This window comes from Schistocerca americana, chromosome 6 (genome assembly GCF_021461395.2).
Source record: "Schistocerca americana isolate TAMUIC-IGC-003095 chromosome 6, iqSchAmer2.1, whole genome shotgun sequence".
Lineage (NCBI taxonomy): Eukaryota > Metazoa > Arthropoda > Insecta > Orthoptera > Acrididae > Schistocerca > Schistocerca americana.
The window spans coordinates 424,463,052-424,487,314 of NC_060124.1; the positions used below are offsets into that span (position 1 = coordinate 424,463,052).

A 24,263-nucleotide genomic window follows, 5' to 3' on the forward strand; every position below is an offset into this window, starting at 1 on the left:
CCACTTGTCACAAACTATGCTGTCCATTTACGCAGTTCTCCTCCACTCTCTTTCATTCACAACAGAACATGATAAAACTGGCAATAAACCTATCCCTTACATCACCAATGCACATCTAAAATGTCACTCTAATAACAACTCAGCAAGCACACCAAAACCACAACTACACTGACACAAGTACATGTCACTAGCACCCCTTCAGCTCATTCACAAACCTGACACAAATCACAGCCAGTCTAAGACTAAGCCTAGCACAGGCAAAAGCCTCTTCTCTTCCTCAGTATCACACTCTGCTGTCACAACATCTCTTCCTACTGTCTCAATCACGTCATTTCATAACACACACCTACTGCCACACACAACATTTGGAAACCTTACATCAACTTTACACAAGATAGCTGCATGTTCCAAGTCTTTCTCACTCACATACTTTCACTCACACTACTGCTTAAATACACTCTAGCGCTCTAAAATTAGCTTGCATTACCTAATATTTATTTTTCTCTAACGCCTACAAAGCTTCTGGTGCCTGTATGCCACTATCACATACTGACTGCACACAGACCCACAACATTTAACTTTATTCATCTTCATGGCTGCAGCCGATGCCATAATTGTTTCAGCACCATAAATAAACATGTGAAGGAAGATGTCTCTTTAATCATAAGTGTGCAAGCTACCCCTTTACAAGAAGTTTATTTAACATTATGTTTCAAGTAACTTTCCTAGTGGCCTTGCTATCCAGCTGCAGCCTCATAATACAGACTGCAGGTGACACCTCATCAGATTCTTAACTGAAGCATATCTGCCTGTGTAATAAGCCACTGCCCTTCACCTAAAAACCAACTATTACAGCAAATCTGTGGTGCACAAGCATGTCATGTACAAATTTCACTGGTGTGACGCACAAAGTATTTTCCCACATGTCTGGCAATCTGCCACTACATATAGTTACCTAAATTAAATTCAAAAGTGTCAGCCAATGAATACCACAACACTGAAGTATTTAGAAAGCAGACCAGTATGCTAGTATTAACATATAGTATTTAGATGTGAGGCTCTACTATTTTGACAACACTTTGAATCCCATCAATGTCATACAAGTCGATGCTGTTCACAATTACAGCTGATGCACCTCTCATCCTGTGTCTAGCAGAAAGATTGGACAAACCCTGCATGCAATATTCATCATGTCACATACACAGAAGCTCTAGCACATAAGTAGATACAGAGGCAGTCAAGACACAAAACACTAGCAAGCTTCAGGATTTTGGAATAGACACCAACATCACAAACCAGTTTGTGTCACATGACACCAGTAGCTACTCAGTTATTAACTGCTTTCAGATACTAAATCTATCACTCTTTGTTTTGCACTAGCAATTCTTCCTGTAATAACCACATTCACCAAACTGGATTACATCTGACTGACATTTCACAGGAACATAACTACAGCTACTAACACAATGCTAACCTGGTTTCTCTCACCACATGTCCCCTCAACATTTTAGGCTCATTCACACATCTCCATCACAGTGTTTCACTGTTGCCAAGTAGACCTGCCCTGTGTAAACTTGGATCAACACAAATATATCACCTGGTATTGTACTGAAAACGGAACTATGTCCATCATTCCTACTACTACCTCACACAACTCGCATTCACCCATCCATGCGCTAGTAGTGACCTACACTGCTGTGTTTCAAAGTGTGCAATATGAATGGTGTTTTTAATGGTTCGTGAGGCTACTGTGCCTCTATTTGCAGTCACTATTGTCTTCTGGCGACATTGGATGAATAGGAGTTACTCAATAATTTAGATGGTCACACACTGTGTCTTCTTGTGCTGTACTTGATGTGTGAGTTAAAAGTTGCCTTGCACTCTGTCATTAAATCGATTAGTATCGTGAGAAAGTACCACTGAAAGAGTAATGCAATTTGTGTTAGCAATGATGACAGTTTCGCAAAAATATTCGCTTGTTTTGAGAGTCTTCAAGACCTGCTACCAGCTCCAATCAGCGCCATTTATCCCACACATTAGAGAAGTGTGTTTCATAGGTATGCCTATAAGACACTAAACTCGGAATGTGAGAACATGGCGACAATACGTGCCATCACGTCTTGCTGCCGCCTAGCGGCAGCTGTGTGAACCTGCTGCTGCTGCTCTGGGTGGATGCTGCGAGAGCAAGCGACTCTACGATCTAAGTTTTACATCCAATACTGCCAAATAATACGGTTAACAGAGCTGCCACTTACTAAGAACGACACCTCGCAGTAATTAATTCACAGATTAGCACTCGGCAGGCCTTGTGTTCCTCGCCAGAGCTGCGTAAAGCTACGTCCAAGCCGAACCATATTTGACGCGACGCCATAACTATATATACAATTTCAGAGGGCTCCTCGAATGTACTCGCTTCGGCGGTACATATACTAAAATTGGAACGATACAGAGAAGATTAGCATGGCCCCTGCGCAAGGATGACACGCAAAATCGTGAAGCGTTCCACATTTTTTTCGCAATCTCACTCTCTCATGTCTCACATCAGCTGCTAATACCCTCAGCCACCTACACAAGTTTCGATTCATATCTGCACCCACTTGTCACAAACTATGCTGTCCATTTACGCAGTTCTCCTCCACTCTCTTTCATTCACAACAGAACATGATAAAACTGGCAATAAACCTATCCCTTACATCACCAATGCACATCTAAAATGTCACTCTAATAACAACTCAGCAAGCACACCAAAACCACAACTACACTGACACAAGTACATGTCACTAGCACCCCTTCAGCTCACTCACAAACCTGACACAAATCACAGCCAGTCTAAGACTAAGCCTAGCTCAGGCAAAAGCCTCTTCTCTTCCTCAGTATCACACTCTGCTGTCACAACATCTCTTCCTACTGTCTCAATCACGTCATTTCATAACACACACCTACTGCCACACACAACATTTGGAAACCTTACATCAACTTTACACAAGATAGCTGCATGTTCCAAATCTTTCTCACTCACATACTTTCACTCACACTACTGCTTAAATACACTCTAGCGCTCTAAAATTAGCTTGCATTACCTAATATTTATTTTTCTCTAACGCCTACAAAGCTTCTGGTGCCTGTATGCCACTATCACATACTGACTGCACACAGACCCACAACATTTAACTTTATTCATCTTCATGGCTGCAGCTGATGCCATAATTGTTTCAGCACCATAAATAAACATGTGAAGGAAGACGTCTCTTTAATCATTAAGTGTGCAAGCTACCCCTTTACAAGAAGTTCATTTAACATTATGTTTCAAGTAACTTTCCTAGTGGCCTTGCTATCCAGCTGCAGCCTCATAATACAGACTGCAGGTGACACCTCATCAGATTCTTAACTGAAGCATATCTGCCTGTGTAATAAGCCACTGCCCTTCACCTAAAAACCAACTATTACAGCAAATCTGTGGTGCACAAGCAAGTCATGTACAAATTTCACTGGTGTGACGCACAAAGTATTTTCCCACATGTCTGGCAATCTGCCACTACATATAGTTACCTAAATTAAATTCAAAAGTGTCAGCCAATGAATACCACAACACTGAAGTGTTTAGAAAGCAGACCAGTATGCTAGTATTAACATATAGTATTTAGATGTGAGGCTCTACTATTTTGACAGCACTTTGAATCCCATCAATGTCATACAAGTCGATGCTGTTCACAATTACAGCTGATGCACCTCTCATCCTGTGTCTAGCAGAAAGATTGGACAAACCCTGCATGCAATATTCATCATGTCACATACACAGAAGCTCTAGCACATAAGCAGATACAGAGGCAGTCAAGACACAAAACACTAGCTAGCTTCAGGATTTTGGAATAGACACCAACATCACAAACCAGTTTGTGTCACATGACACCAGTAGCTACTCAGTTATTAACTGCTTTCAGATACTAAATCTATCACTCTTTGTTTTGCACTAGCAATTCTTCCTGTAATAACAACATTCACCAAACTGGATTACATCTGACTGACATTTCACAGGAACATAACTACAGCTACTAACACAATGCTAACTTGGTTTCTCTCACCACATGTCCCCTCAACATTTTAGGCTCATTCACACATCTCCATCACAGTGTTTCACTGTTGCCAAGTAGACCTGCCCTGTGTAAACTTGGATCAACACAAATATATCACCTGGTATTGTACTGAAAACGGAACTATGTCCATCATTCCTACTACTACCTTACACACCTCGCATTCACCCATCCATGCGCTAGTAGTGACCTACACTGCTGTGTTTCAAAGTGTGCAATATGAATGGTGTTTTTAACGGTTCGTGAGGCTACTGTGTCTCTTTTTGCAGTCACTATTGTCTTCTGGCGCCATTGGATGAATAGGAGTTACTCAATAATTTAGATGGTCACACACTGTGTCTTCTTGTGCTGTACTTGATGTGTGAGTTAAAAGTTGCCTTGCACTCTGTCATTAAATCGATTAGTATCGTGAGAAAGTACCACTGAAAGAGTAATGCAATTTGTGTTAGCAGTGAAGACAGTTTCGCAAAAATATTCGCTTGTTTTGAGAGTCTTCAAGACCTGCTACCAGCTCCAATCAGCGCCATTTATCCCACACATTAGAGAAGTGTGTTTCATAGGTATGCCTATAAGACACTAAACTCGGAATGTGAGAACATGGCGACAATACGTGCCATCATGTCTTGCTGCCGCCTAGCGGCAGCTGTGTGAACCTGCTGCTGCTGCTGCTCTGGGTGGATGCTGCGAGAGCAGGCGACTCTACGATCTAAGTTTTACATCCAATACTGAAAAATAATACAGTTAACAGAGCTGCCACTTACTAAGAACGACACCTCGCAGTAATTAATTCACAGATTAGCACTCGGCAGGCCTTGTGTTCCTCGCCAGAGCTGCGTTAAGCTACGTCCAAGCCGAACCATATTTGACGCGACGCCATAATTATATATACAATTTCAGAGGGCTCCACGAATGTACTCGCTTCGGCGGTACATATACTAAAATTGGAACGATACAGAGAAGATTAGCATGGCCCCTGTGCAAGGATGACACGCAAAATCGTGAAGCGTTCCACATCACTCTCTCATGTCTCACATCAGCTGCTAATACCCTCAGCCACCTACACAAGTTTCGCTTCATATCTGCACCCACTTGTCACAAACTATGCTGTCCATTTACGCAGTTCTCCTCCACTCTCTTTCATTCACAACAGAACATGATAAAACTGGCAATAAACCTATCCCTTACATCACCAATGCACATCTAAACTGTCACTCTAATAACAACTCAGCAAGCACACCAAAACCACAACTACACTGACACAAGTACATGTCACTAGCACCCCTTCAGCTCATTCACAAACCTGACACAAATCACAGACAGTCTAAGACTAAGCCTAGCACAGGCAAATGCCTCTTCTCTTCCTCAGTATCACACTCTGCTGTCACAACATCTCTTCCTACTGTCTCAATCACGTCATTTCATAACACACACCTACTGCCACACACAACATTTGGAAACCTTACATCAACTTTACACAAGATAGCTGCATGTTCCAAATCTTTCTCACTCACATACTTTCACTCACACTACTGCTTAAATACACTCTAGCGCTCTAAAATTAGCTTGCATTACCTAATATTTATTTTTCTCTAACGCCTACAAAGCTTCTGGTGCCTGTATGCCACTATCACATACTGACTGCACACAGACCCACAACATTTAACTTTATTCATCTTCATGGCTGCAGCTGATGCCATAATTGTTTCAGCACCATAAATAAACATGTGAAGGAAGATGTCTCTTTAATCATTAAGTGTGCAAGCTACCCCTTTACAGGAAGTTCATTTAACATTATGTATCAAGTAACTTTCCTAGTGGCCTTGCTATCCAGCTGCAGCCTCATAATACAGACTGCAGGTGACACCTCATCAGATTCTTAACTGAAGCATATCTGCCTGTGTAATAAGCCACTGCCCTTCACCTAAAAACCAACTATTACAGCAAATCTGTGGTGCACAAGCATGTCATGTACAAATTTCACTGGTGTGACGCACAAAGTATTTTCCCACATGTTGGCAATCTGCCACTACATATAGTTACCTAAATTAAATTCAAAAGTGTCAGCCAATGAATACCACAACACTGAAGTGTTTAGAAAGCAGACCAGTATGCTAGTATTAACATATAGTATTTAGATGTGAGGCTCTACTATTTTGACAGCACTTTGAATCCCATCAATGTCATACAAGTCGATGCTGTTCACAATTACAGCTGATGCACCTCTCATCCTGTGTCTAGCAGAAAGATTGGACAAACCCTGCATGCAATATTCATCATGTCACATACACAGAAGCTCTAGCACATAAGCAGATACAGAGGCAGTCAAGACACAAAACACTAGCAAGCTTCAGGATTTTGGAATAGACAGCAACATCACAAACCAGTTTGTGTCACATGACACCAGTAGCTACTCAGTTATTAACTGCTTTCAGATACTAAATCTATCACTCTTTGTTTTGCACTAGCAATTCTTCCTGTAATAACAACATTCACCAAACTGGATTACATCTGACTGACATTTCACAGGAACATAACTACAGCTACTAACACAATGCTAACTTGGTTTCTCTCACCACATGTCCCCTCAACATTTTAGGCTCATTCACACATCTCCATCACAGTGTTTCACTGTTGCCAAGTAGACCTGCCCTGTGTAAACTTGGATCAACACAAATATATCACCTGGTATTGTACTGAAAACGGAACTATGTCCATCATTCCTACTACTACCTTACACAACTCGCATTCACCCATCCATGCGCTAGTAGTGACCTACACTGCTGTGTTTCAAAGTGTGCAATATGAATGGTGTTTTTAATGGTTCGTGAGGCTACTGTGTCTCTTTTTGCAGTCACTATTGTCTTCTGGCGCCATTGGATGAATAGGAGTTACTCAATAATTTAGATGGTCACACACTGTGTCTTCTTGTGCTGTACTTGATGTGTGAGTTAAAAGTTGCCTTGCACTCTGTCATTAAATCGATTAGTATCGTGAGAAAGTACCACTGAAAGAGTAATGCAATTTGTGTTAGCAGTGAAGACAGTTTCGCAAAAATATTCGCTTGTTTTGAGAGTCTTCAAGACCTGCTACCAGCTCCAATCAGCGCCATTTATCCCACACATTAGAGAAGTGTGTTTCATAGGTATGCCTATAAGACACTAAACTCGGAATGTGAGAACATGGCGACAATACGTGCCATCATGTCTTGCTGCCGCCTAGCGGCAGCTGTGTGAACCTGCTGCTGCTGCTCTGGGTGGATGCTGCGAGAGCAAGCGACTCTACGATCTAAGTTTTACATCCAATACTGCCAAATAATACAGTTAACAGAGCTGCCACTTACTAAGAACGACACAGCGCAGTAATTAATTCACAGATTAGCACTCGGCAGGCCTTGTGTTCCTCGCCAGAGCTGCGTAAAGCTACGTCCAAGCCGAACCATATTTGACGCGACGCCATAACTATATATACAATTTCAGAGGGCTCCTCGAATGTACTCGCTTCGGCGGTACATATACTAAAATTGGAACGATACAGAGAAGATTAGCATGGCCCCTGCGCAAGGATGACACGCAAAATCGTGAAGCGTTCCACATTTTTTTCGCAATCTCACTCTCTCATGTCTCACATCAGCTGCTAATACCCTCAGCCACCTACACAAGTTTCGATTCATATCTGCACCCACTTGTCACAAACTATGCTGTCCATTTACGCAGTTCTCCTCCACTCTCTTTCATTCACAACAGAACATGATAAAACTGGCAATAAACCTATCCCTTACATCACCAATGCACATCTAAAATGTCACTCTAATAACAACTCAGCAAGCACACCAAAACCACAACTACACTGACACAAGTACATGTCACTAGCACCCCTTCAGCTCATTCACAAACCTGACACAAATCACAGCCAGTCTAAGACTAAGCCTAGCACAGGCAAAAGCCTCTTCTCTTCCTCAGTATCACACTCTGCTGTCACAACATCTCTTCCTACTGTCTCAATCACGTCATTTCATAACACACACCTACTGCCACACACAACATTTGGAAACCTTACATCAACTTTACACAAGATAGCTGCATGTTCCAAATCTTTCTCACTCACATACTTTCACTCACACTACTGCTTAAATACACTCTAGCGCTCTAAAATTAGCTTGCATTACCTAATATTTATTTTTCTCTAACGCCTACAAAGCTTCTGGTGCCTGTATGCCACTATCACATACTGACTGCACACAGACCCACAACATTTAACTATATTCATCTTCATGGCTGCAGCTGATGCCATAATTGTTTCAGCAGCATAAATAAACATATGAAGGATGATGTCTCTTTAATCATTAAGTGTGCAAGCTACCCCTTTACAGGAAGTTCATTTAACATTATGTATCAAGTAACTTTCCTAGTGGCCTTGCTATCCAGCTGCAGCCTCATAATACAGACTGCAGGTGACACCTCATCAGATTCTTAACTGAAGCATATCTGCCTGTGTAATAAGCCACTGCCCTTCACCTAAAAACCAACTATTACAGCAAATCTGTGGTGCACAAGCATGTCATGTACAAATTTCACTGGTGTGACGCACAAAGTATTTTCCCACATGTCTGGCAATCTGCCACTACATATAGTTACCTAAATTAAATTCAAAAGTGTCAGCCAATGAATACCACAACACTGAAGTGTTTAGAAAGCAGACCAGTATGCTAGTATTAACATATAGTATTTAGATGTGAGGCTCTACTATTTTGACAGCACTTTGAATCCCATCAATGTCATACAAGTCGATGCTGTTCACAATTACAGCTGATGCACCTCTCATCCTGTGTCTAGCAGAAAGATTGGACAAACCCTGCATGCAATATTCATCATGTCACATACACAGAAGCTCTAGCACATAAGCAGATACAGAGGCAGTCAAGACACAAAACACTAGCTAGCTTCAGGATTTTGGAATAGACACCAACATCACAAACCAGTTTGTGTCACATGACACCAGTAGCTACTCAGTTATTAACTGCTTTCAGATACTAAATCTATCACTCTTTGTTTTGCACTAGCAATTCTTCCTGTAATAACAACATTTACCAAACTGGATTACATCTGACTGACATTTCACAGGAACATAACTACAGCTACTAACACAATGCTAACCTGGTTTCTCTCACCACATGTCCCCTCAACATTTTAGGCTCATTCACACATCTCCATCACAGTGTTTCACTGTTGCCAAGTAGACCTGCCCTGTGTAAACTTGGATCAACACAAATATATCACCTGGTATTGTACTGAAAACGGAACTATGTCCATCATTCCTACTACTACCTCACACAACTCGCATTCACCCATCCATGCGCTAGTAGTGACCTACACTGCTGTGTTTCAAAGTGTGCAATATGAATGGTGTTTTTAATGGTTCGTGAGGCTACTGTGTCTCTTTTTGCAGTCACTATTGTCTTCTGGCGACATTGGATGAATAGGAGTTACTCAATAATTTAGATGGTCACACACTGTGTCTTCTTGTGCTGTACTTGATGTGTGAGTTAAAAGTTGCCTTGCACTCTGTCATTAAATCGATTAGTATCGTGAGAAAGTACCACTGATAGAGTAATGCAATTTGTGTTAGCAGTGAAGACAGTTTCGCAAAAATATTCGCTTGTTTTGAGAGTCTTCAAGACCTGCTACCAGCTCTAATCAGCGCCATTTATCCCACACATTAGAGAAGTGTGTTTCGTAGGTATGCCTATAAGACACTAAACTCGGAATGTGAGAACATGGCGACAATACGTGCCATCATGTCTTGCTGCCGCCTAGCGGCAGCTGTGTGAACCTGCTGCTGCTGCTCTGGGTGGATGCTGCGAGAGCAAGCGACTCTACGATCTAAGTTTTACATCCAATACTGCCAAATAATACAGCTAACAGAGCTGCCACTTACTAAGAACGACACCTCGCAGTAATTAATTCACAGATTAGCACTCGGCAGGCCTTGTGTTCCTCGCCAGAGCTGCGTAAAGCTACTTCCAAGCCGAACCATATTTGACGCGACGCCATAACTATATATACAATTTCAGAGGGCTCCTCGAATGTACTCGCTTCGGCGGTACATATACTAAAATTGGAACGATACGGAGAAGATTAGCATGGCCCCTGCGCAAGGATGACACGCAAAATCGTGAAGCGATCCACATTTTTTTCGCAATCTCACTCTCTCATGTCTCACATCAGCTGCTAATACCCTCAGCCACCTACACAAGTTTCGATTCATATCTGCACCCACTTGTCACAAACTATGCTGTCCATTTACGCAGTTCTCCTCCACTCTCTTTCATTCACAACAGAACATGATAAAACTGGCAATAAACCTATCCCTTACATCACCAATGCACATCTAAACTGTCACTCTAATAACAACTCAGCAAGCACACCAAAACCACAACTACACTGACACAAGTACATGTCACTAGCACCCCTTCAGCTCATTCACAAACCTGACACAAATCACAGCCAGTCTAAGACTAAGCCTAGCACAGGCAAAAGCCTCTTCTCTTCCTCAGTATCACACTCTGCTGTCACAACATCTCTTCCTACTGTCTCAATCACGTCATTTCATAACACACACCTACTGCCACACACAACATTTGGAAACCTTACATCAACTTTACACAAGATAGCTACATGTTCCAAATCTTTCTCACTCACATACTTTCACTCACACTACTGCTTAAATACACTCTAGCGCTCTAAAATTAGCTTGCATTACCTAATATTTATTTTTCTCTAACGCCTACAAAGCTTCTGGTGCCTGTATGCCACTATCACATACTGACTGCACACAGACCCACAACATTTAACTTTATTCATCTTCATGGCTGCAGCTGATGCCATAATTGTTTCAGCACCATAAATAAACATGTGAAGGAAGATGTCTCTTTAATCATTAAGTGTGCAAGCTACCCCTTTACAGGAAGTTCATTTAACATTATGTATCAAGTAACTTTCCTAGTGGCCTTGCTATCCAGCTGCAGCCTCATAATACAGACTGCAGGTGACACCTCATCAGATTCTTAACTGAAGCATATCTGCCTGTGTAATAAGCCACTGCCCTTCACCTAAAAACCAACTATTACAGCAAATCTGTGGTGCACAAGCATGTCATGTACAAATTTCACTGGTGTGACGCACAAAGTATTTTCCCACATGTTTGGCAATCTGCCACTACATATAGTTACCTAAATTAAATTCAAAAGTGTCAGCCAATGAATACCACAACACTGAAGTGTTTAGAAAGCAGACCAGTATGCTAGTATTAACATATAGTATTTAGATGTGAGGCTCTACTATTTTGACAGCACTTTGAATCCCATCAATGTCATACAAGTCGATGCTGTTCACAATTACAGCTGATGCACCTCTCATCCTGTGTCTAGCAGAAAGATTGGACAAACCCTGCATGCAATATTCATCATGTCACATACACAGAAACTCTAGCACATAAGCAGATACAGAGGCAGTCAAGACACAAAACACTAGCAAGCTTCAGGATTTTGGAATAGACAGCAACATCACAAACCAGTTTGTGTCACATGACACCAGTAGCTACTCAGTTATTAACTGCTTTCAGATACTAAATCTATCACTCTTTGTTTTGCACTAGCAATTCTTCCTGTAATAACAACATTCACCAAACTGGATTACATATGACTGACATTTCACAGGAACATAACTACAGCTACTAACACAACGCTAACCTGGTTTCTCTCACCACATGTCCCCTCAACATTTTAGGCTCATTCACACATCTCCATCACAGTGTTTCACTGTTGCCAAGTAGTCCTGCCCTGTGTAAACTTGGATCAACACAAATATATCACCTGGTATTGTACTGAAAACGGAACTATGTCCATCATTCCTACTACTACCTCACACAACTCGCATTCACCCATCCATGCGCTAGTAGTGACCTACACTGCTGTGTTTCAAAGTGTGCAATATGAATGGTGTTTTTAATGGTTCGTGAGGCTACTGTGTCTCTTTTTGCAGTCACTATTGTCTTCTGGCGACATTGGATGAATAGGAGTTACTCAATAATTTAGATGGTCACACACTGTGTCTTCTTGTGCTGTACTTGATGTGTGAGTTAAAAGTTGCCTTGCACTCTGTCATTAAATCGATTAGTATCGTGAGAAAGTACCACTGAAAGAGTAATGCAATTTGTGTTAGCAGTGAAGACAGTTTCGCAAAAATATTCGCTTGTTGTGAGAGTCTTCAAGACCTGCTACCAGCTCCAATCAGCGCCATTTATCCCACACATTAGAGAAGTGTGTTTCGTAGGTATGCCTATAAGACACTAAACTCGGAATGTGAGAACATGGCGACAATACGTGCCATCATGTCTTGCTGCCGCCTAGCGGCAGCTGTGTGAACCTGCTGCTGCTGCTCTGGGTGGATGCTGCGAGAGCAAGCGACTCTACGATCTAAGTTTTACATCCAATACTGCCAAATAATACAGTTAACAGAGCTGCTACTTACTAATTAATTCACAGATTAGCACTCGGCAGGCCTTGTGTTCCTCGCCAGAGCTGCGTAAAGCTACGTCCAAGCCGAACCATATTTGACGCGACGCCATAACTATGTATACAATTTCAGAGGGCTCCTCGAATGTACTCGCTTCGGCGGTACATATACTAAAATTGGAACGATACAGAGAAGATTAGCATGGCCCCTGCGCAAGGATGACACGCAAAATCGTGAAGCGTTCCACATTTTTTTCGCAATCTCACTCTCTCATGTCTCACATCAGCTGCTAATACCCTCAGCCACCTACACAAGTTTCGATTCATATCTGCACCCACTTGTCACAAACTATGCTGTCCATTTACGCAGTTCTCCTCCACTCTCTTTCATTCACAACAGAACATGATAAAACTGGCAATAAACCTATCCCTTACATCACCAATGCACATCTAAACTGTCACTCTAATAACAACTCAGCAAGCACACCAAAACCACAACTACACTGACACAAGTACATGTCACTAGCACCCCTTCAGCTCATTCACAAACCTGACACAAATCACAGCCAGTCTAAGACTAAGCCTAGCACAGGCAAAAGCCTCTTCTCTTCCTCAGTATCACACTCTGCTGTCACAACATCTCTTCCTACTGTCTCAATCACGTCATTTCATAACACACACCTACTGCCACACACAACATTTGGAAACCTTACATCAACTTTACACAAGATAGCTGCATGTTCCAAATCTTTCTCACTCACATACTTTCACTCACACTACTGCTTAAATACACTCTAGCGCTCTAAAATTAGCTTGCATTACCTAATATTTATTTTTCTCTAACGCCTACAAAGCTTCTGGTGCCTGTATGCCACTATCACATACTGACTGCACACAGTACCACAACATTTAACTTTATTCATCTTCATGGCTGCAGCTGATGCCATAATTGTTTCAGCACCATAAATAAACATGTGAAGGAAGATGTCTCTTTAATCATTAAGTGTGCAAGCTACCCCTTTACAGGAAGTTCATTTAACATTATGTATCAAGTAACTTTCCTAGTGGCCTTGCTATCCAGCTGCAGCCTCATAATACAGACTGCAGGTGACACCTCATCAGATTCTTAACTGAAGCATATCTGCCTGTGTAATAAGCCACTGCCCTTCACCTAAAAACCAACTATTACAGCAAATCTGTGGTGCACAAGCATGTCATGTACAAATTTCACTGGTGTGACGCACAAAGTATTTTCCCACATGTTTGGCTATCTGCCACTACATATAGTTACCTAAAGTAAATTCAAAAGTGTCAGCCAATGAATACCACAACACTGAAGTGTTTAGAAAGGAGACCAGTATGCTAGTATTAACATATAGTATTTAGATGTGAGGATCTACTATTTTGACAGCACTTTGAATCCCATCAATGTCATACAAGTCGATGCTGTTCACAATTACAGCTGATGCACCTCTCATCCTGTGTCTAGCAGAAAGATTGGACAAACCCTGCATGCAATATTCATCATGTCACATACACAGAAGCTCTAGCACATAAGCAGATACAGAGGCAGTCAAGACACAAAACACTAGCAAGCTTCAGGATTTTGGAATAGACAGCAACATCACAAACCAGTTTGTGTCACATGACACCAGTAGCTACTCAGTTATTAACTGCTTTCAGATACTAAATCTATCACTCTTTGTTTTGCACTAGCAATTCTTCCTGTAATAACAACATTCACCAAACTGGATTACATCTGACTGACATTTCACAGGAACATAACTACAGCTACTAACACAATGCTAACCTGGTTTCTCTCACCACATGTCCCCTCAACATTTTAGGCTCATTCACACATCTCCATCACAGTGTTTCACTGTTGCCAAGTAGACCTGCCCTGTGTAAACTTGGATCAACACAAATATATCACCTGGTATTGTACTGAAAACGGAACTATGTCCATCATTCCTACTACTACCTCACACAACTCGCATTCACCCATCCATGCGCTAGTAGTGACCTACACTGCTGTGTTTCAAAGTGTGCAATATGAATGGTGTTTTTAATGGTTCGTGAGGCTACTGTGTCTCTTTTTGCAGTCACTATTGTCTTCTGGCGCCATTGGATGAATAGGAGTTACTCAATAATTTAGATGGTCACACACTGTGTTTTCATGTGCTGTACTTGATGTGCGAGTTAAAAGTTGCCTCGCACTCTGTCTTTAAATCGATTAGTATCGTGAGAAAGTACCACTGAAAGAGTAATGCAATTTGTGTTAGCAGTGAAGACAGTTTCGCAAAAATATTTGCTTGTTTTGAGAGTCTTCAAGACCTGCTACCAGCTCCAATCAGCGCCATTTATCCCACACATTAGAGAAGTGTGTTTCATAGGTATGCCTATAAGACACTAAACTCGGAATGTGAGAACATGGCGACAATACGTGCCATCATGTCTTGCTGCCGCCTAGCGGCAGCTGTGTGTACCTGCTGCTGCTGCTCTGGGTGGATGCTGCGAGAGCAAGCGACTCTACGATCTAAGTTTTACATCCAATACTGCCAAATAATACAGTTAACAGAGCTGCCACTTATTAAGAACGACACCTCGCAGTAATTAATTCACAGATTAGCACTCGGCAGGCCTTGGGTTCCTCGACAGAGCTGCGTAAAGCTACGTCCAAGCCGAACCATATTTGACGCGACGCCAAAACTATATATACAATTTCAGAGGGCTCCTCGAATGTACTCGCTTCGGCGGTACATATACTAAAATTGGAACGATACAGAGAAGATTAGCATGGCCCCTGCGCAAGGATGACACGCAAAATCGTGAAGCGTTCCACATTTTTTTTCGCAATCTCACTCTCTCATGTCTCACATCAGCTGCTAATACCCTCAGCCACCTACACAAGTTTCGCTTCATATCTGCACCCACTTGTCACAAACTATGCTGTCCATTTACGCAGTTCTCCTCCACTCTCTTTCATTCACAACAGAACATGATAAAACTGGCAATAAACCTATCCCTTACATCACCAATGCACATCTAAAATGTCACTCTAATAACAACTCAGCAAGCACACCAAAACCACAACTACACTGACACAAGTACATGTCACTAGCACCCCTTCAGCTCATTCACAAACCTGACACAAATCACAGCCAGTCTAAGACTAAGCCTAGCACAGGCAAAAGCCTCTTCTCTTCCTCAGTATCACACTCTGCTGTCACAACATCTCTTCCTACTGTCTCAATCACGTCATTTCATAACACACACCTACTGCCACACACAACATTTGGAAACCTTACATCAACTTTACACAAGATAGCTGCATGTTCCAAATCTTTCTCACTCACATACTTTCACTCACACTACTGCTTAAATACACTCTAGCGCTCTAAAATTAGCTTGCATTACCTAATATTTATTTTTCTCTAACGCCTACAAAGCTTCTGGTGCCTGTATGCCACTATCACATACTGACTGCACACAGACCCACAACATTTAACTTTATTCATCTTCATGGCTGCAGCTGAAGCCATAATTGTTTCAGCAGCATAAATAAACATGTGAAGGAAGATGTCTCTTTAATCATTAAGTGTGCAAGCTACCCCTTTACAGGAAGTTCATTTAACATTATGTATCAAGTAACTTTCCTAGTGGCCTTGCTATCCAGCTGCAGCCTCATAATACAGACTGCAGGTGACACCTCATCAGATTCTTAACTGAAGCATATCTGCCTGTGTAATAAGCCACTGCCCTTCACCTAAAAACCAACTATTACAGCAAATCTGTGGTGCACAAGCATGTCACGTACAAATTTCACTGGTGTGACGCACAAAGTATTTTCCCACATGTCTGGCAATCTGCCACTACATATAGTTACCTAAATTAAATTCAAAAGTGTCAGCCAATGAATACCACAACACTGAAGTGTTTAGAAAGCAGACCAGTATGCTAGTATTAACATATAGTATTTAGATGTGAGGCTCTACTATTTTGACAGCACTTTGAATCCCATCAATGTCATACAAGTCGATGCTGTTCACAATTACAGCTGATGCACCTCTCATCCTGTGTCTAGCAGAAAGATTGGACAAACCCTGCATGCAATATTCATCATGTCACATACACAGAAGCTCTAGCACATAAGCAGATACAGAGGCAGTCAAGACACAAAACACTAGCAAGCTTCAGGATTTTGGAATAGACAGCAACATCACAAACCAGTTTGTGTCACATGACACCAGTAGCTACTCAGTTATTAACTGCTTTCAGATACTAAATCTATCACTCTTTGTTTTGCACTAGCAATTCTTCCTGTAATAACAACATTCACCAAACTGGATTACATCTGACTGACATTTCACAGGAACATAACTACAGCTACTAACACAATGCTAACCTGGTTTCTCTCACCACATGTCCCCTCAACATTTTAGGCTCATTCACACATCTCCATCACAGTGTTTCACTGTTGCCAAGTAGACCTGCCCTGTGTAAACTTGGATCAACACAAATATATCACCTGGTATTGTACTGAAAACGGAACTATGTCCATCATTCCTACTACTACCTCACACAACTCGCATTCACCCATCCATGCGCTAGTAGTGACCTACACTGCTGTGTTTCAAAGTGTGCAATATGAATGGTGTTTTTAATGGTTCGTGAGGCTACTGTGTCTCTTTTTGCAGTCACTATGGTCTTCTGGCGCCATTGGATGAATAGGAGTTACTCAATAATTTAGATGGTCACACACTGTGTCTTCTTGTGATGTACTTGATGTGTGAGTTAAAAGTTGCCTTGCACTCTGTCATTAAATCGATTAGTATCGTGAGAAAGTACCACTGAAAGAGTAATGCAATTTGTGTTAGCAGTGAAGACAGTTTTGCAAAAATATTCGCTTGTTTTGAGAGTCTTCAAGACCTGCTACCAGCTCCAATCAGCGCCATTTAACCCACACATTAGAGAAGTGTGTTTCATAGGTATGCCTATAAGACACTAAACTCGGAATGTGAAAACATGGCGACAATACGTGCCATCATGTCTTGCTGCCGCCTAGCGGCAGCTGTGTGAACCTGCTGCTGCTGCTCTGGGTGGATGCTGCGAGAGCAAGCGACTCTACGATCTAAGTTTTACATCCAATACTGCCAAATAATACAGTTAACAGAGCTGCCACTTACTAAGAACGACACCTCGCAGTAATTAATTCACAGATTAGCACTCGGCAGGCCTTGTGTTCCTCGCCAGAGCTGCGTAAAGCTACGTCCAAGCCGAACCATATTTGACGCGACGCCATAACTATATACACAATTTCAGAGGGCTCCACGAATGTACTCGCTTCGGCGGTACATATACTAAAATTGGAACGATACAGAGAAGATTAGCATGGCCCCTGCGCAAGGATGACACGCAAAATCGTGAAGCGTTCCACATTTTTTTCGCAATCTCACTCTCTCATGTCTCACATCAGCTGCTAATACCCTCAGCCACCTACACAAGTTTCGCTTCATATCTGCACCCACTTGTCACAAACTATGCTGTCCATTTACGCAGTTCTCCTCCACTCTCTTTCATTCACAACAGAACATGATAAAACTGGCAATAAACCTATCCCTTACATCACCAATGCACATCTAAAATGTCACTCTAATAACAACTCAGCAAGCACACCAAAACCACAACTACACTGACACAAGTACATGTCACTAGCACCCCTTCAGCTCATTCACAAACCTGACACAAATCACAGCCAGTCTAAGACTAAGCCTAGCACAGGCAAAAGCCTCTTCTCTTCCTCAGTATCACACTCTGCTGTCACAACATCTCTTCCTACTGTCTCAATCACGTCATTTCATAACACACACCTACTGCCACACACAACATTTGGAAACCTTACATCAACTTTACACAAGATAGCTGCATGTTCCAAATCTTTCTCACTCACATACTTTCACTCACACTACTGCTTAAATACACTCTAGCGCTCTAAAATTAGCTTGCATTACCTAATATTTATTTTTCTCTAACGCCTACAAAGCTTCTGGTGTCTGTATGCCACTATCACATACTGACTGCACACAGACCCACAACATTTAACTTTATTCATCTTCATGGCTGCAGCTGAAGCCATAATTGTTTCAGCAGCATAAATAAACATGTGAAGGAAGATGTCTCTTTAATCATTAAGTGTGCAAGCTACCCCTTTACAGGAAGTTCATTTAACATTATGTATCAAGTAACTTTCCTAGTGGCCTTGCTATCCAGCTGCAGCCTCATAATACAGACTGCAGGTGACACCTCATCAGATTCTTAACTGAAGCATATCTGCCTGTGTAATAAGCCACTGCCCTTCACCTAAAAACCAACTATTACAGCAAATCTGTGGTGCACAAGCATGTCACGTACAAATTTCACTGGTGTGACGCACAAAGTATTTTCCCACATGTCTGGCAATCTGCCACTACATATAGTTACCTAAATTAAATTCAAAAGTGTCAGCCAATGAATACCACAACACTGAAGTGTTTAGAAAGCAGACCAGTATGCTAGTATTAACATATAGTATTTACATGTGAGGCTCTACTATTTTGACAGCACTTTGAATCCCATCAATGTCATACAAGTCGATGCTGTTCACAATTACAGCTGATGCACCTCTCATCCTGTGTCTAGCAGAAAGATTGGACAAACCCTGCATGCAATATTCATCATATCACATACACAGAAGCTCTAGCACATAAGCAGATACAGAGGCAGTCAAGACACAAAACACTAGCAAGCTTCAGGATTTTGGAATAGACAGCAACATCACAAACCAGTTTGTGTCACATGACACCAGTAGCTACTCAGTTATTAACTGCTTTCAGATACTAAATCTATCACTCTTTGTTTTGCACTAGCAATTCTTCCTGTAATAACAACATTCACCAAACTGGATTACATCTGACTGACATTTCACAGGAACATAACTACAGCTACTAACACAATGCTAACCTGGTTTCTCTCACCACATGTCCCCTCAACATTTTAGGCTCATTCACACATCTCCATCACAGTGTTTCACTGTTGCCAAGTAGACCTGCCCTGTGTAAACTTGGATCAACACAAATATATCACCTGGTATTGTACTGAAAACGGAACTATGTCCATCATTCCTACTACTACCTCACACAACTCGCATTCACCCATCCATGCGCTAGTAGTGACCTACACTGCTGTGTTTCAAAGTGTGCAATATGAATGGTGTTTTTAATGGTTCGTGAGGCTACTGTGTCTCTTTTTGCAGTCACTATTGTCTTCTGGCGCCATTGGATGAATAGGAGTTACTCAATAATTTAGATGGTCACACACTGTGTCTTCTTGTGATGTACTTGATGTGTGAGTTAAAAGTTGCCTTGCACTCTGTCATTAAATCGATTAGTATCGTGAGAAAGTACCACTGAAAGAGTAATGCAATTTGTGTTAGCAGTGAAGACAGTTTCGCAAAAATATTCGCTTGTTTTGAGAGTCTTCAAGACCTGCTACCAGCTCCAATCAGCGCCATTTATCCCACACATTAGAGAAGTGTGTTTCATAGGTATGCCTATAAGACACTAAACTCGGAATGTGAGAACATGGCGACAATACGTGCCATCATGTCTTGCTGCCGCCTAGCGGCAGCTGTGTGAACCTGCTGCTGCTGCTCTGGGTGGATGCTGCGAGAGCAAGCGACTCTACGATCTAAGTTTTACATCCAATACTGCCAAATAATACAGTTAACAGAGCTGCCACTTACTAAGAACGACACCTCGCAGTAATTAATTCACAGATTAGCACTCGGCAGGCCTTGTGTTCCTCGCCAGAGCTGCGTAAAGCTACGTCCAAGCCGAACCATATTTGACGCGACGCCATAACTATATATACAATTTCAGAGGGCTCCACGAATGTACTCGCTTCGGCGGTACATATACTAAAATTGGAACGATACAGAGAAGATTAGCATGGCCCCTGCGCAAGGATGACACGCAAAATCGTGAAGCGTTCCACATTTTTTTCGCAATCTCACTCTCTCATGTCTCACATCAGCTGCTAATACCCTCAGCCACCTACACAAGTTTCGATTCATATCTGCACCCACTTGTCACAAACTATGCTGTCCATTTACGCAGTTCTCCTCCACTCTCTTTCATTCACAACAGAACATGATAAAACTGGCAATAAACCTATCCCTTACATCACCAATGCACATCTAAAATGTCACTCTAATAACAACTCAGCAAGCACACCAAAACCACAACTACACTGACACAAGTGCATGTCACTAGCACCCCTTCAGCTCATTCACAAACCTGACACAAATCACAGCCAGTCTAAGACTAAGCCTAGCACAGGCAAAAGCCTCTTCTCTTCCTCAGTATCACACTCTGCTGTCACAACATCTCTTCCTACTGTCTCAATCACGTCATTTCATAACACACACCTACTGCCACACACAACATTTGGAAACCTTACATCAACTTTACACAAGATAGCTGCATGTTCCAAATCTTTCTCACTCACATACTTTCACTCACACTACTGCTTAAATACACTCTAGCGCTCTAAAATTAGCTTGCATTACCTAATATTTATTTTTCTCTAACGCCTACAAAGCTTCTGGTGCCTGTATGCCACTATCACATACTGACTGCACACAGACCCACAACATTTAACTTTATTCATCTTCATGGCTGCAGCTGATGCCATAATTGTTTCAGCAGCATAAATAAACATGTGAAGGAAGATGTCTCTTTAATCATTAAGTGTGCAAGCTACCCCTTTACAGGAAGTTCATTTAACATTATGTATCAAGTAACTTTCCTAGTGGCCTTGCTATCCAGCTGCAGCCTCATAATACAGACTGCAGGTGACACCTCATCAGATTCTTAACTGAAGCATATCTGCCTGTGTAATAAGCCACTGCCCTTCACCTAAAAACCAACTATTACAGCAAATCTGTGGTGCACAAGCATGTCATGTACAAATTTCACTGGTGTGACGCACAAAGTATTTTCCCACATGTCTGGCAATCTGCCACTACATATAGTTACCTAAATTAAATTCAAAAGTGTCAGCCAATGAATACCACAACACTGAAGTGTTTAGAAAGCAGACCAGTATGCTAGTATTAACATATAGTATTTAGATGTGAGGCTCTACTATTTTGACAGCACTTTGAATCCCATCAATGTCATACAAGTCGATGCTGTTCACAATTACAGCTGATGCACCTCTCATCCTGTGTCTAGCAGAAAGATTGGACAAACCCTGCATGCAATATTCATCATGTCACATACACAGAAGCTCTAGCACATAAGCAGATACAGAGGCAGTCAAGACACAAAACACTAGCAAGCTTCAGGATTTTGGAATAGACAGCAACATCACAAACCAGTTTGTGTCACATGACACCAGTAGCTACTCAGTTATTAACTGCTTTCAGATACTAAATCTATCACTCTTTGTTTTGCACTAGCAATTCTTCCTGTAATAACAACATTCACCAAACTGGATTACATCTGACTGACATTTCACAGGAACATAACTACAGCTACTAACACAATGCTAACCTGGTTTCTCTCACCACATGTCCCCTCAACATTTTAGGCTCATTCACACATCTCCATCACAGTGTTTCACTGTTGCCAAGTAGACCTGCCCTGTGTAAACTTGGATCAACACAAATATATCACCTGGTATTGTACTGAAAACGGAACTATGTCCATCATTCCTACTACTACCTCACACAACTCGCATTCACCCATCCATGCGCTAGTAGTGACCTACACTGCTGTGTTTCAAAGTGTGCAATATGAATGGTGTTTTTAATGGTTCGTGAGGCTACTGTGTCTCTTTTTGCAGTCACTATTGTCTTCTGGCGCCATTGGATGAATAGGAGTTACTCAATAATTTAGATGGTCACACACTGTGTCTTCTTGTGATGTACTTGATGTGTGAGTTAAAAGTTGCCTTGCACTCTGTCATTAAATCGATTAGTATCGTGAGAAAGTACCACTGAAAGAGTAATGCAATTTGTGTTAGCAGTGAAGACAGTTTCGCAAAAATATTCGCTTGTTTTGAGAGTCTTCAAGACCTGCTACCAGCTCCAATCAGCGCCATTTATCCCACACATTAGAGAAGTGTGTTTCATAGGTATGCCTATAAGACACTAAACTCGGAATGTGAGAACATGGCGACAATACGTGCCATCATGTCTTGCTGCCGCCTAGCGGCAGCTGTGTGAACCTGCTGCTGCTGCTCTGGGTGGATGCTGCGAGAGCAAGCGACTCTACGATCTAAGTTTTACATCCAATACTGCCAAATAATACAGTTAACAGAGCTGCCACTTACTAAGAACGACACCTCGCAGTAATTAATTCACAGATTAGCACTCGGCAGGCCTTGTGTTCCTCGCCAGAGCTGCGTAAAGCTACGTCCAAGCCGAACCATATTTGACGCGACGCCATAACTATATATACAATTTCAGAGGGCTCCACGAATGTACTCGCTTCGGCGGTACATATACTAAAATTGGAACGATACAGAGAAGATTAGCATGGCCCCTGCGCAAGGATGACACGCAAAATCGTGAAGCGTTCCACATTTTTTTCACAATCTCACTCTCTCATGTCTCACATCAGCTGCTAATACCCTCAGCCACCTACACAAGTTTCGATTCATATCTGCACCCACTTGTCACAAACTATGCTGTCCATTTACGCAGTTCTCCTCCACTCTCTTTCATTCACAACAGAACATGATAAAACTGGCAATAAACCTATCCCTTACATCACCAATGCACATCTAAAATGTCACTCTAATAACAACTCAGCAAGCACACCAAAACCACAACTACACTGACACAAGTGCATGTCACTAGCACCCCTTCAGCTCATTCACAAACCTGACACAAATCACAGCCAGTCTAAGACTAAGCCTAGCACAGGCAAAAGCCTCTTCTCTTCCTCAGTATCACACTCTGCTGTCACAACATCTCTTCCTACTGTCTCAATCACGTCATTTCATAACACACACCTACTGCCACACACAACATTTGGAAACCTTACATCAACTTTACACAAGATAGCTGCATGTTCCAAATCTTTCTCACTCACATACTTTCACTCACACTACTGCTTAAATACACTCTAGCGCTCTAAAATTAGCTTGCATTACCTAATATTTATTTTTCTCTAACGCCTACAAAGCTTCTGGTGCCTGTATGCCACTATCACATACTGACTGCACACAGACCCACAACATTTAACTTTATTCATCTTCATGGCTGCAGCTGATGCCATAATTGTTTCAGCAGCATAAATAAACATGTGAAGGAAGATGTCTCTTTAATCATTAAGTGTGCAAGCTACCCCTTTACAGGAAGTTCATTTAACATTATGTATCAAGTAACTTTCCTAGTGGCCTTGCTATCCAGCTGCAGCCTCATAATACAGACTGCAGGTGACACCTCATCAGATTCTTAACTGAAGCATATCTGCCTGTGTAATAAGCCACTGCCCTTCACCTAAAAACCAACTATTACAGCAAATCTGTGGTGCACAAGCATGTCATGTACAAATTTCACTGGTGTGACGCACAAAGTATTTTCCCACATGTCTGGCAATCTGCCACTACAT

At 41.8% G+C, this 24,263-nt stretch overlaps 9 non-coding genes across 9 annotated transcripts; all 9 read left to right on the top strand.

Moving 5' to 3' along the window:
- Positions 1–2,405: 2,405 nt before the first annotated feature.
- On the top strand, positions 2,406–2,512 carry LOC124620847. Its single transcript, XR_006980366.1, has one exon. It is a non-coding gene; the product is annotated as a U6 spliceosomal RNA (small nuclear RNA).
- Positions 2,513–5,002: 2,490 nt separating this feature from the next.
- LOC124620898 lies at positions 5,003–5,109 on the top strand. Its single transcript, XR_006980410.1, has one exon. It is a non-coding gene; the product is annotated as a U6 spliceosomal RNA (small nuclear RNA).
- Positions 5,110–7,581: 2,472 nt separating this feature from the next.
- Positions 7,582–7,688, top strand: LOC124620848. Its single transcript, XR_006980367.1, has one exon. It is a non-coding gene; the product is annotated as a U6 spliceosomal RNA (small nuclear RNA).
- A 2,487-nt stretch (positions 7,689–10,175) lies between these two features.
- On the top strand, positions 10,176–10,282 carry LOC124620885. Its single transcript, XR_006980399.1, has one exon. It is a non-coding gene; the product is annotated as a U6 spliceosomal RNA (small nuclear RNA).
- Positions 10,283–12,750: 2,468 nt separating this feature from the next.
- On the top strand, positions 12,751–12,857 carry LOC124620849. Its single transcript, XR_006980368.1, has one exon. It is a non-coding gene; the product is annotated as a U6 spliceosomal RNA (small nuclear RNA).
- A 2,487-nt stretch (positions 12,858–15,344) lies between these two features.
- On the top strand, positions 15,345–15,451 carry LOC124620850. Its single transcript, XR_006980369.1, has one exon. It is a non-coding gene; the product is annotated as a U6 spliceosomal RNA (small nuclear RNA).
- A 2,488-nt stretch (positions 15,452–17,939) lies between these two features.
- On the top strand, positions 17,940–18,046 carry LOC124620852. The gene has a single exon (XR_006980370.1). It is a non-coding gene; the product is annotated as a U6 spliceosomal RNA (small nuclear RNA).
- Positions 18,047–20,533: 2,487 nt separating this feature from the next.
- On the top strand, positions 20,534–20,640 carry LOC124620853. Its single transcript, XR_006980371.1, has one exon. It is a non-coding gene; the product is annotated as a U6 spliceosomal RNA (small nuclear RNA).
- A 2,487-nt stretch (positions 20,641–23,127) lies between these two features.
- On the top strand, positions 23,128–23,234 carry LOC124620855. The gene has a single exon (XR_006980372.1). It is a non-coding gene; the product is annotated as a U6 spliceosomal RNA (small nuclear RNA).
- Positions 23,235–24,263: the final 1,029 nt, after the last annotated feature.